Raw genomic sequence first — 12,450 nt, forward strand, 5'->3', positions numbered from 1 at the left:
ACTTTTTTTAACTTCAGATTATCGAATACAAATGAAATCCGGATTAAAATAACCTGTTTATGGTGAGGTAAGAGGTTTAACCGTTAGTGTTCGGTTACAAAATATGTCAGTAAGAATAGATTAAAGCGTGTCTAATAGGGAACTGGATAGATGGGATACAGGGGATTGGAATGTATAAGGCAAACATTTTTATTAGGTACGTATCGTCACGCCTTTTATCACCGAAGGGGTAGGCAGAGGTGCACATTTATATGGCATGTAATTACAGAGTGGTATCGCCGTAATGCTGTACAGTACCATACAATGTACACCCACTATTTATCATTTATGTTATAAGTTCCATGTAATAGGCGGTGAGCCTATTGCCATATACTGGGCAAACATACTCCGTGATACCAAACAATTCTCAGTATAAATAATGTTTAGAAAATTAATAACAATTATTTATAAAAACCGTTGGTTAGTTTCTAACCCGTATCTTCGTGCATGAGAAGTGGGCGACTTATCCGGGCCACCACGACATAATATTTCGAATACACACAATACTTAGGTAAGTACTTATTAAATGTCCAATTTGGGAATCGAACCTGAAAACAAAACCTTGCACTCATCAGTCGTTACAAATAATACCTGCGTAATTAATTTAACCAAAAGTGAAGTTTGTTTTTATCTGTTATGTATAGTAACCTAACCAAATAAGGCCTATGCCCCAATAAAGCCTATTTTGAAAATTTCCCTCTTCCCGATTTCAAATGGTCGCCAAAGTTTGTAGAAGTGTGCATGCACATTACTTAACTAATTTGAGCACAGCAAGCAACCCGTGCCGCGATTATTTTGGAACCTGCAGTCGAAAACAATCACGACGTGGAGCGCACTTTAGTTTTTATAAAATTCGAGTAGCGTAAACTGTTAGTATTTTTATATTTATCAGTATACGACGTGCCGTGTTTTGTCTGTATGACAATTATACATTTAGCCATCTCCTCACATAAGTGAAATAGCTATAATATCGGTGTATTTCATATAATCGTTGTTTTGTTTACCTATGTGCCATGCCCTAATAAAGCCTACAAAAAAAACGTGTAGGCCTTATTACGGCATAGTCGTTTTTCAGTAATTTCATAGAAAACGGATTACCAGCTTATGTTAAAAGGAAAGCCAATGGATTTTGCAAAAGATGGAAATCGCTGTTAAAATGGTAGAAAGGGGTAAACGGGGTGAATAGATACAGAAAAGGGGTGAATGGATATCGGGAAATTCTTCATAGTATCTATTTAAACCTTGAAATCTGTTCATCCTGTTTTACCCGGTAGGCTGCTGCAGCCAGATATAACTTCCCAAGAAGTACGCACCATCTCAAGAGTGGTTCGACTACTCAAAAGCTAGGTCGGTGGCTAAATTGGCTACAGAACAAGAAGTTGTTCTCATTCGTTTGACTGATGCTGGGGTACCGATGAGTTCAAAGATGTTACATGGGTATTACATGATGAGAAACTCATAAAGTCTGATCTCTAATAACCAAAAGTCATTAATAAGATCTCATTAGATTTAATAAAAGAAGTGACAAAGTTTTGTATTAATTAATAGGTTGAATATTTACTTGTTTTTATTTAGGCCTTATTGAGACATAGGGTTCCCAATAAGGCCAAAGTGACCTTTTAGCTATTTGTGTTAATAAAAGTGTATTTCTTGTTTTTAAAGCCATTTTGTTTTGAATATTACAAAGTTTATTAAATAAATATAAGATTTTGAAATTATCAGCGCATTTTCATTTTAAACCTACGAGCTAGGCGGTAATAAAAATAAGGTAGGCCTTATTTGGTTAGGTTACCTTATTTGTTATTGTTAAAGTTTCAGATGTTCGTTGGAGCCTAGCTACAGTGACGTCACACGGTTAAAGTCACTCATGCTCAAATAATGACGCTAAAAATAGCCAGAGGTTACTATAGTAAACCATGTTTTTACTATGGGGTTCTATACAAGGCACAGGGGTCTAATTCGATGCCGGAGTCGGCCAAGGTGTTAGATATTTTTATAAAGGGATATTAATTCTCAATTCCAATATTAACCCGACCACCGAAGCAGGTGGAATGCATGGTGAAACCCATGAGTCTTAACTGATGAAATAATATGTTTAATTATCTGTAATTAATTGTTTATCTGTAATTAGTATCCTACCTGTTTTATTTTATTTCATTTACTAGAATAATTACTTCCGATGATTTTGTATTTAAATGAAAGTATCCAAGTTACTCCTTAGTACATTAACTACCTAGTTGCCGTCCAGCCGTTTCAGAGATATCTAAGCCAATACAAAAAAAAAAACAAAAATTTTAAAAAAAAATTTTTTAGTGAATGTTTCGTATGTATATTCGTATGCATGTAGTGAAAAGCGGTTATTTCAATATTTCCGATTTTATGTACTAGTCTACATTTGAAAGTTAATATATTTATATTTTTGCTTTGATTTGTTAAAAGAGGAAATTAAACAATTTGTTTGGTTCAAGGTAAAAGTAGTTGTAGCTAATAGCTAGCTAGGAAATCAATTTTGATTAAGTAGTGAAGCAACTGTTAGGTTTGTGTAACACCTGCAAGGCATGTTACTTTGATTAGAGTACCTATTGTGCCTAAATAAAATGAAATGTAGAAATAATTCAAACAAAACTATGTAAAAGGTTCCAAAATGAAACGGGAATCGAACCCGCTACTGGAGATAATCTGCAATATTATTATGCCCGTGGAAATTTAGGCTTCGTCATGATTGCCTTGGTGATCAATCTAGTGCCTAAGGGGCTTAGGTCTGCGGAGGGCGAGCAAGGGTAGCTCATCGCTCGACCAGAACCAAATCCGTGCATATTTGTACGGCGCGTCGCGCGCCTCATGGAGCCATCCGACCACCACAGATGAGGCCCAGTAAAGCTGATGCTGAGCCGGAGCTGCGAACCACCTAGCAGGTTACTGGGTCTCCTGCTCGAAAAGCAGGAGTAGGTACTGGCTTTTAGTCAAAAAGAGACTGACACTCCCTCTCGCCTCACTCACGGCGACAGAAGTACATATGTAATTGAATGATTTTTCCTCTCAAAAAAGGGGAGCTAAGGAATTTTATTTTTGTTCAGTAACATAGCATTGAAAATAAAAGGAAGACCATGAATTTTAATATTTTATTATGTACAACATACGTGAGTATGGGCAGTTGGATACTTAATAGGTTTTAAGTTCAAATTAATCTTATTTAATTTAGCTCTAATAAAATTATTATATTCTAAAAAGGAAATGATCCTGTACTTGACAAAAAAGTTTTTCATCTTCCTGAACAAATGTTTTTTTTTTGATATATCAAATGTTAAACATTAATGATCTTCCTTTAAGTAACGATTAACTGTCTTTGAGTACGATAGTTCATCTGATGGTAAGCAATCGGTACCGCCCATGGACACTTGAAACACCAAAGGCTAACCTTAGCCTGTGGTGTTTCTTATATTCCGATATTATATCTATGTATATATATATGTTACGGTAAATCTGATTAATTGAAAATTATTAATAATTTTACAAAATTATTAATAATAACCACATGTTTTGGTAAATGTGAATAATCGATCGAAATTTATTACTTTTAGTAGTAATTATTAATAATTCACGACACATATTGGTGAAAGTAATAAAATAAATATAAACCCAATGTTTTTGACCAGCAGGTATTTATATTAAACACAGTCTTACGATTATTGCCTGCCTCGTTGGCCGAGTGGTCGCAAGTGCGACTGCCGGACAAGGGGTCTCGGGTTCGATTCCCGGGTCGGGCAAAGTATTACTGGGCTTTTTTCGGATTTTCGAAAATTTCTCAGTGGTAGCACGGAGTCTGGAAATGTGCCCGGTATATGGCAATAGGCTCACCACCTATTACATGGGACTTACAACATAAATTGTGAAAAGTGGGTGCACATTAGAGTTGCCACGAATAGTGAATTGGCCGAATACCGAATACCGAATATTCGGCAATGCGGTCGGCCGAAGCGCCGAATATTCGGCCGACGAATATTCGGCACGAAATTCATGCTTGTCGGAGGCGCGTTAGCTGGATTAAGACAAGTCGCAACCTGCTTTCCTCGTTGCGTAGGCGCGGCAGGCGACGGCGACGAGGGGTGGAGCGGGGTGCAAATAAACACAACACATCGAAAAACAATACCCAAACCTTTCGAAATTTGCTAAAGTGTATCTTTCTTCTCCTGGAAGTAGCGTGTATAGTGAAAGGTTATTTTCTGAGGCTGGTATCATTTACGATGAAAAGCGTAATCGTTTGCTACCAAGAAATGCTGAAAAGCTTGTTTTTATTCATCATAACTTACCATTGGTTAATTTTAATTACTAAAGTGTTGTAATTTTGGAAATAAATACATAATTTTGAGTAATATGCTTATCTTTTTTACATGGTTTGGTATTCGGTATTCGGCCGAATAGTACCTATTATTCGGCCGAATACCGAATAGCAAAAAAAGTGGCCGAATAGGCCGAATAACGAATAGTTGCCGAATATTCGTGACATCTCTAGTGCACATTGTACAGTGGCAGTACGTCTCGTAATATGCATCTCTGCCTACCCCTTCAGGGATTAAAGGCGTGACGATATGTATGTATGTATGTCTTACGATTATATTCATTAGAAATCACACAAACAACGTTACTATTGTACTTGCTTTAAAACGAAAGGACAACAAATTCACACATTCTGATCTAGAATATTAGGTAGTGCCCTTCTAGTGCACATTTATCTGGGCTCGCTGTCATTGCAACGGTAAGTCCCCTGTTTGAGGAGTGACTAGAGAGGCACCACGGCGTCCTCACCTACCGCCTGACGCAGGTGCGACACTCCCTCTGGCCTCGCCAAAACGGGCACATTTATCACAAAATTAACGATAAAATTCTTTTAAAAATCAAATTTACCGTCAAACGTAATGTAACAAAAATAAAACAATTATTGTTTCATTAACAAAATCAACACGAATCCTAAAAGCAATCATCAACAATCATATTTGGTTTGCCTGTAAATCTTCTGTAGCACCTATAAATGCAACTTTTTTTAATATTATCATAGAATTCAACATACATTTGTTAAATAAAACTAACATCTTGGCCACTTATTACATTTATCACTACTAGGGTAAAATTATTAATAATAACCGACAAATGTGATTAATTTATCACTTTTACCTCGAGTTTCGGTAATTATTAATAAACATACATAATTATTAATAATTTTCAATTATTCACTCTTACCGTAACATATATATAAATCAATTGCTGTTTGTTAGTCTCGCTAAAACTCGAGAACGGCTGGACCGATTTGGCAAATTTTGCTCTTGAATTATTTGTAGAAGTCCAGGGAAAGTTTTAAAGGTGAGCAAAAAAGTTTGAGGCGATACGAAGTTTACCGGGCCAGCTAGTTTATAATATTCCAATATACTCCAATATTCCAATATACTCCAATATTATAAACGTTTGGTGGTTCAAGTGTTTTGGCGGTCTTTTGGGGATTAGGAATTTAAAGGTTGTTGGGGAATCAGGGATTGGGAAGACTGGGAAGTAATTGGGCCTCCGGTAACCTCACTCACACAACGAAACATAACGCAAGCATTGTTTCACGTCTGTTTTTTGTGAGGCCGTGGTATCACTCCGGTGGAGCCAGCCCATTCGTGCCGAAGCATGGCTCTCCCACACTTAGATTAGGTAGTAAACTAGTGAGGCTAGAGGCTAGTGTTTCAGCTGACACGTTCAATTCAATTGTCGTGATAGTGTCGGTCCAGTTATTTACCTTCGGCTCTATTTGACTTGCACGTCATTTAGTGAAACTTCGCTGGCTTTTATACCACACGATTGTAGTTAGTTTTATTTATTTATTTAGTCTGGTATGGGAAATAATTTAGATTTATAGCGGTCGATCTGGAAGTCATTGGAGGAGTTTCTTGTTCGTTCTTCTCCATTCGAAGACACACTTTGGAACGAGCACCTAGCTTCACTGACGGACAAACTGATAGACTATTATTTATTTCTGTATTGGTTGACGTTTCAAAAGTACCTACCTAAGTATAAATGGTTTAATTGGAATAAATGATTTGACTTTGACTTTGAGGCCTACGTCTAGTATTGGATGTTTTATGACTCTGTATGATGATGATTGACTTTTATGGAGATTTTTCCTACATCTTTAACCTCGAAGAGTGAAGTTAGAGGTCGGTTAATGGATTGGAGTCAGTAACATACAAGCTGATGCTGATGACGCTAAATTTAATGTTCCTATTAACATTCTAAGAAGCAGCATACTAAGCATACTTGAATATGTGCTTAGAGCATTCGGAAAAATATTATTTGATGTCAATTAGGTAACTAAAACATAAAATTGCAATGTTCCAAAGATTCTTAGTAAGATAATAATAATAGTCAAAGTAAAAAATATTTATTTCAAATAGACCGGGAAGGCACATTTGAACGTCAAAGGTTACAATATTAAAAAAAAAAGGTTTGTCTGTCGGTATATTTATAATTATAAATAGCTACTCAACCCAATAAGCAGGGGATGATGTTATGTAAAATTCGCAACGTAAAAAATCTAAAATAAAAACTGATTCCTTCTGACTAATACTGACCGATCGAACGGTCGTGTCGTATGGTATAAACGGGCAGAGATAGTGCCCCTCTGTACAGTCGAGGCCGGTCAGTCAGTCGCAGGCAGACTGCGGAACACAACACTATATTGTGAGTACACTCCCGCACACATTGTATTTATTATCGATATATTACGATACATCTTGTAAAGTGTTTAATTGTTGATAGGTAGAAATATATATTTGTAAAATTAGTTCTGTATTTTTGGCTATTGAATTTGTCTATTAATTTTAACTATTTATGTGTTTTTTTTTTCTATTGTAATTTAATTTTCGTGTTTACGCACAAATTGCACTTGTCATTATTATAATGTAGATTACTTGTGTCAACTTTGATTTATTATTGAACGAAAAACGTATAAATAACTAATGTTTATAAACCAATTGTTTGTGAAAGTTATCTTTTTAATTAAAGCTAAAACTTTTATCATATTTAACTGAAACAGATAAGTAGATAATTAAGTTTAGTTTTCCGTATCTATTGACTACCGACTGTAGATATTATTTTATTGAATTACTCTAACTCTGACCACGGAAAACCATTCTTATATACAAAAAAATAAAGTCAACAATTGAACATACTTATGTAGAATGTAATAGGTACCTAACTTGTATTTGTGATTTCAATTTCATCCGTGAAAACAGTGACTATATATCGGAAATTCAATACGAATAACAAACACAGTAGGTACATAGGTAACTGTTATCATCATGTAATTTCTAACAACAGCGTAATGTGCATGCCCATTTAAAGAATTACAGCTATTTATTTATTTATTTAACAGTATTATTACATTTCATAATTACGTATATTATGTAGGAATAGGATACTAAGTTGAATGCGATGCTATGAAGAGTAACGTCTTTAATACGGTGGAGTTTTTAAAATGAGTTCAGTCGTTCACAAGGCTATTTCGACTTCATCTAGATTTTTTTAATAATAATATTGACTTAAAAATGTGCTATTTGGTAGCCTATTGGCATCCTATTTTCTTTTCGTTTCATTAATCAGTACAAATAAACTAGCAAAAAATGTTTTGTTCAAACCTCTTTTATCGGGAGTAACAATGTAGTTTCACTGACGCACAGACAGACTGTCAATTAAAAATTGGCGTTTCAAAAACGTCTGTTAAGGATTTCTTATAGGTAATTGTAATAACTAAATGTTTTATTATTATGTTATCGGCTTACTCACGTAAATGTTTGACAAGGAATTCGACTAGCCTATAACATAATAATTAATGTAGGGTATTCTTAAAACTAAAAGTAGGTTCGTTTAACTAAGAAGTTCACGGCTGTCATCTTGTCATTCTGTTATCAGTTAATCAGCTAGGTTATAATTAAGTGTCGAAGCAGGCGGGTAGATTGAATCGATTGGGAGTCAAGTGAAACAAAATCAATGGTTAATTTATGATAAATTAATTTGACGTTTATGTAGTTATGTTAATAGGTAACTTAACGGTCTTATATGGATATTATTTACGGTACTTAATGAATGATTAAGTGCATCGATACAGATTTGAAGGAATTAATTGTTTGTTTAGTGTTTAGTAATGAATTGAAAGTAGTTTCGTTTGTGGAGTCCAAGTGTTAGGTCTTGTTTTAAGTTGTTGAAAATTTTTGGATTTTAATATCGTCGGTAAGTAACGGTACGGTACTTGCATACCTAAGTATATTTTTAAACAAATCGCTTTAAGCTTTTTAATTATTTTTATTGACCTATACCTATATATCTATCACACTTACATCCAATCCGACAGCGTCCAGACACTAATACATTATAGTATTTAGGTATTACATTTGGGAATCGATTGTCATTATGGATATCACCCAGCTACAATACATAATTTTTTAACAAACTAATTTATCGCTATGTGTAGTAGACAAGTCCAATTAAATTAAGAGGACGTATACAAATGTGTAATTTAATATAGTTTTATATGGGATCCAAAATGTAAATACCTAGTTCATACGATAAACCCGTCTCTGCAAGCCATAATGCTAATTTGTAACTGACAGAGTATGTTATATTAGCTACAATTATTATGTTAGCCTCAATTCACGATACAACTGAGCAGTGCAGCTAATTTATATCTAGCCTAAAGCTAAGCCCGATGACTTAATACTAGAAATGTATCCGGTACGTACCTACCTACTTATGTTAGGAGTTGAGGAGTAACAACCTCTCTTATGCAACAGTTACCTCACAGCACAGCTGATCTAACAGTTTAACTGCATATTATACTATAAATACTTAGTTTATATTTTTACTTGATGATGCCCGCGACTTTACTCGCGTGGAAGACGTGACTTTGTGATTAAAAAGTAACTCCAAAATAATATAATGTATTTTTCTTGGAAACTTCGTCAGCATAAAATTTGAAATTTATGACATACCTAAGTAGTTATTTAGGTATGCCAAAAAATAGTTATTTTTTGGTCCAATTTTCTAAAATAAAAGTCCTTATTACTCCTATTAGTACTAGTAACTTATTACTCCTTGGTATATCAGCTACCTGCCAATACAAATCCCATCAAAATCGGTCCATCCATTTCAGATATTAGCCAAACCAAACAGACAGACAGATAAAAATTGTAAAAAAATATTTTGGTGTATGTATCATATATTATGTTATGTAAATATATATTCATATTCATGTAGTAAAAAACGGTTATATCAATATATTACAAACACTCGACGCCTAACCACACCTAACCACGCCTATTGCCTTTATTTTAGTTTTAAGTTAGTTTTTATTCCTTATTTTTTTTTTTTTTGTTATTTTTAAGTTGTAAATAATGTGTTAGTTTAGATTAATAGTTATATGAAAACTAAACTTTAAATAAAACTTTGTCCCCCTCTATTACAAACAGACATTCTAATTTTATTTATTAGTCTAGATTACGAACACGCGTTAATTAGTACTACACTTGTGAGTTGTGATTGTAACCCGGAGATAATATATAATGAGTACATAACTATTTATAGATATCAGCTTTGAAATTTCTCTCAATGAAGATTCTATAATACTAGTCATGAGTCTGGAATCCTATAGGAATCTTACTAATATTATTTATACTTCAATGCGGAATTTTGTAAATAGTAAGTTTGTTAGTTAAAAAGTAGTCAGTAAGTTTATAAGGCCCGATGGGACTGGCATATACCTTGTATAAAAGTCCCTAATTAAAATAAAGAGAAAAGAAAAATGCGGAATTTTGTGAATTTATATGTATTTTTCTTACTTAATCGCGTCAAAACCGCTGATGGAATCGGGATGAAAATAAACACGGGAACACAGTTAAAGCCGTTGGCAGAAGTTAGTATTTGAATAAAAAATAACTCCTGTTACTCCAGGAAAAGTTTAGTAACTAAATGTCCATGAAGAATATTTCAAATTGGAAATACCACATTGTACCTATAACTTTGCACACCGATCCATGTACATACCTACATGGATCGGTGTGCAAAGTGACTGACTCTTGACCCTATTCATGAATGAATTTCGTAGATAATTATTATATTGATCCAACCTTGACTTTTGGGGGTCTGGGATACTACAGTCAAATGATAAATGATATTTATTTTTGCAAATAGGTTACAATGTAACTCTTTTACACGTCAATCTCTCAAATAACTAGATGAGGCCGAAAGTCTAAACACAAAATCAAATCTAAAACTAAATAGATAAAGATGTTATTATGTCACTGATTACTATGTAACCAACAAGAGGTATCCATTACAACATTGGCAAAAACACTATTAGTAAATTCGCTTGTAGAAAAAAACCCATTAAGTTATCTAAGAAGATAGATACAACAAAAACAGATACAGTACAGTTTAATGTCAGTTTAATACATAGTTGATCAATTTATGTTTAACTTAAATAGGTCAGACTTGATATGCTTGTTGGTTTAGTATTTATAAGCGAGTACCTGACCCGGCAAACTTTGTACCGCCTCAAACATTTCTTTTTCTCATCTTTTAAACCTTCCCTGGACTTCCAGAAATAGTGCAAACCAAAATTAGCTAAATCGGTTTCGGCGTCCTCGAGTTTTAGCGAGACCAACGAACATTTTTATATTTAGAGATATTACTGGGATTAATGTCTTACATTCAGAACTCCTCTGGTGTTGCGGTGATCAGGGACTTCGTGCGACTAGTGCGGCGCTGATCACTCAGTGATCCGTTTCCTCGGCTTTTGATAAAAACTATTTCTTTAAAATTTCAATTACTTAATATGAAGGAGTTAATAATGTAGGTCTCTCAGTTTAGAGATTCAGTTAAAAACTGTTTGATAGTAAATTTTTCGAGTTTTCTTGTACGAACCGCTAAGGAATGGAACTCCTTTGCCGGAGTCTGTGTTTCTTGCAAAATACAACTTGGGTGTCTTCAAGTCCTGAGTGAACAGGTTGCTCATAGGTAGGCGTGCTCCATCATCGCTTACCACCAGGCGGGATGGTGGGCAAACACCATCTTATTAAGAATAAAAAATATATATGCCGACTTAATATGTTCTATATGCTGTAGGTAATAGTAAAACTCCTCGTATACCAGTAGTCTAGTAACACTCCGTACATTATTGGTCGGAAGAGATCATCCGGTGTCCAATGTGTGCGATGATCAAATTGTTTGGCCCATGATTGGGAGTGGGGGGGAAAGGTGCGCCTGCGTCGGTAATGTGGGGCACTAATAGTGTGTTGCTACTGTTGCTAGTTTTGGTAGTAGTGGGATATTGTTATGGTGGTAGGAAGTTGAGAGAGATTTTTAAAACGGTCAACAAAACTATCCGCTGGAATAATCAGTACTTTAAAAGAATTGAATAAAGCATAGAATGGGTTCCTTATTTGTGCTGTATGGATGAATGCAGTAACTGTAGATGTTACGTATAGTTTTTTTTTTTTTTTGAGGTGGGAAAATCATCCAATGACTTCTCCCGCCTTGAGTGAGGCGAGAGGTAGTGTCAGACTCTTACTGACTAAAGACCATCCCGTTCCTACTCCTGCTTTTCGAACCGGAGCCCCGGCTAGGTAATCCGCAGCTCCGTGTAAGCAAACGTACCCTTTTATAAAAATCAAGCAATCCCTTTTCTTCAGACGGGAGGGATTGTCAGACTCTTACTGACTAAAATGGCATATTTGGATTGCCTCCCTAATGTCATAAGTGTAGGTACCTATATTTACAAGAACATATTTAATGTCCCAAATAGTTCTGTCCGAAAATCAAAACCTGGACACTTTGACCTGCAGCCAGATAGGTTTAAATACAGCAATAACCGTATTTTTACTTTACATAATTCACCGTTTTTCATTCTGTATCAATTGTAGAGTATTTATTACCCCTACCATTATAATCTGTATCGATCGCATCGCAGGATAGTTGTCAAACCGCTGTCATTTCCGATGACAAGCCGGTCTCACGTTCGACACTCGGTGGGTACCAGTGTCGGTCGGATGTAATCGATAAACTTTCTCAGCGATTATTTCATCGAGATACCTAATCTTAATACGAACGTACTAAGATTAGGTCTCTCGATACGTAGTTAATAATAATGTTGATGAATGACTAATCATAATCTAAGGCTTGAGATCTTTGTTAAGACATTTTCGGTGGGTCGCAGTTTCAAAACATAGTGATTCAATTTGATTTTTTAGGGTGTAAGCCGGTAAACGAGCATACGGATCACTTGATGGTAAGAAGCTATCGCCGTCGCCCATTGACACTGGAAACACCAGACGCGTTACGGGTGCATTGCGGGCCTTTTGGGAGTTAGGGTTGTTCGGGAATTGG

The 12,450-nt window shown here is 35.1% G+C and overlaps 1 protein-coding gene across 3 annotated transcripts in view; it reads left to right on the forward strand.

Moving 5' to 3' along the window:
- Positions 1 to 6,645: 6,645 nt before the first annotated feature.
- LOC118270340 (aminopeptidase N) overlaps positions 6,646 to 12,450 on the forward strand; it is a 38,950-nt gene continuing 33,145 nt past the window's right edge. For 2 of the 3 annotated variants that reach the window (XM_050698104.1, XM_050698106.1), the window contains exon 1: positions 6,646 to 6,753. The gene's annotated coding sequence lies outside the window, so the exon portion shown is untranslated. Of the gene's footprint in view, positions 6,754 to 8,145; positions 8,302 to 12,450 lie in introns of those variants that run through there. The other variant, XM_050698105.1, reaches the window with a different exon arrangement.

This window comes from Spodoptera frugiperda, chromosome 13 (assembly GCF_023101765.2).
Source record: "Spodoptera frugiperda isolate SF20-4 chromosome 13, AGI-APGP_CSIRO_Sfru_2.0, whole genome shotgun sequence".
In the NCBI taxonomy this organism is placed as follows: Eukaryota; Metazoa; Arthropoda; class Insecta; order Lepidoptera; family Noctuidae; genus Spodoptera; species Spodoptera frugiperda.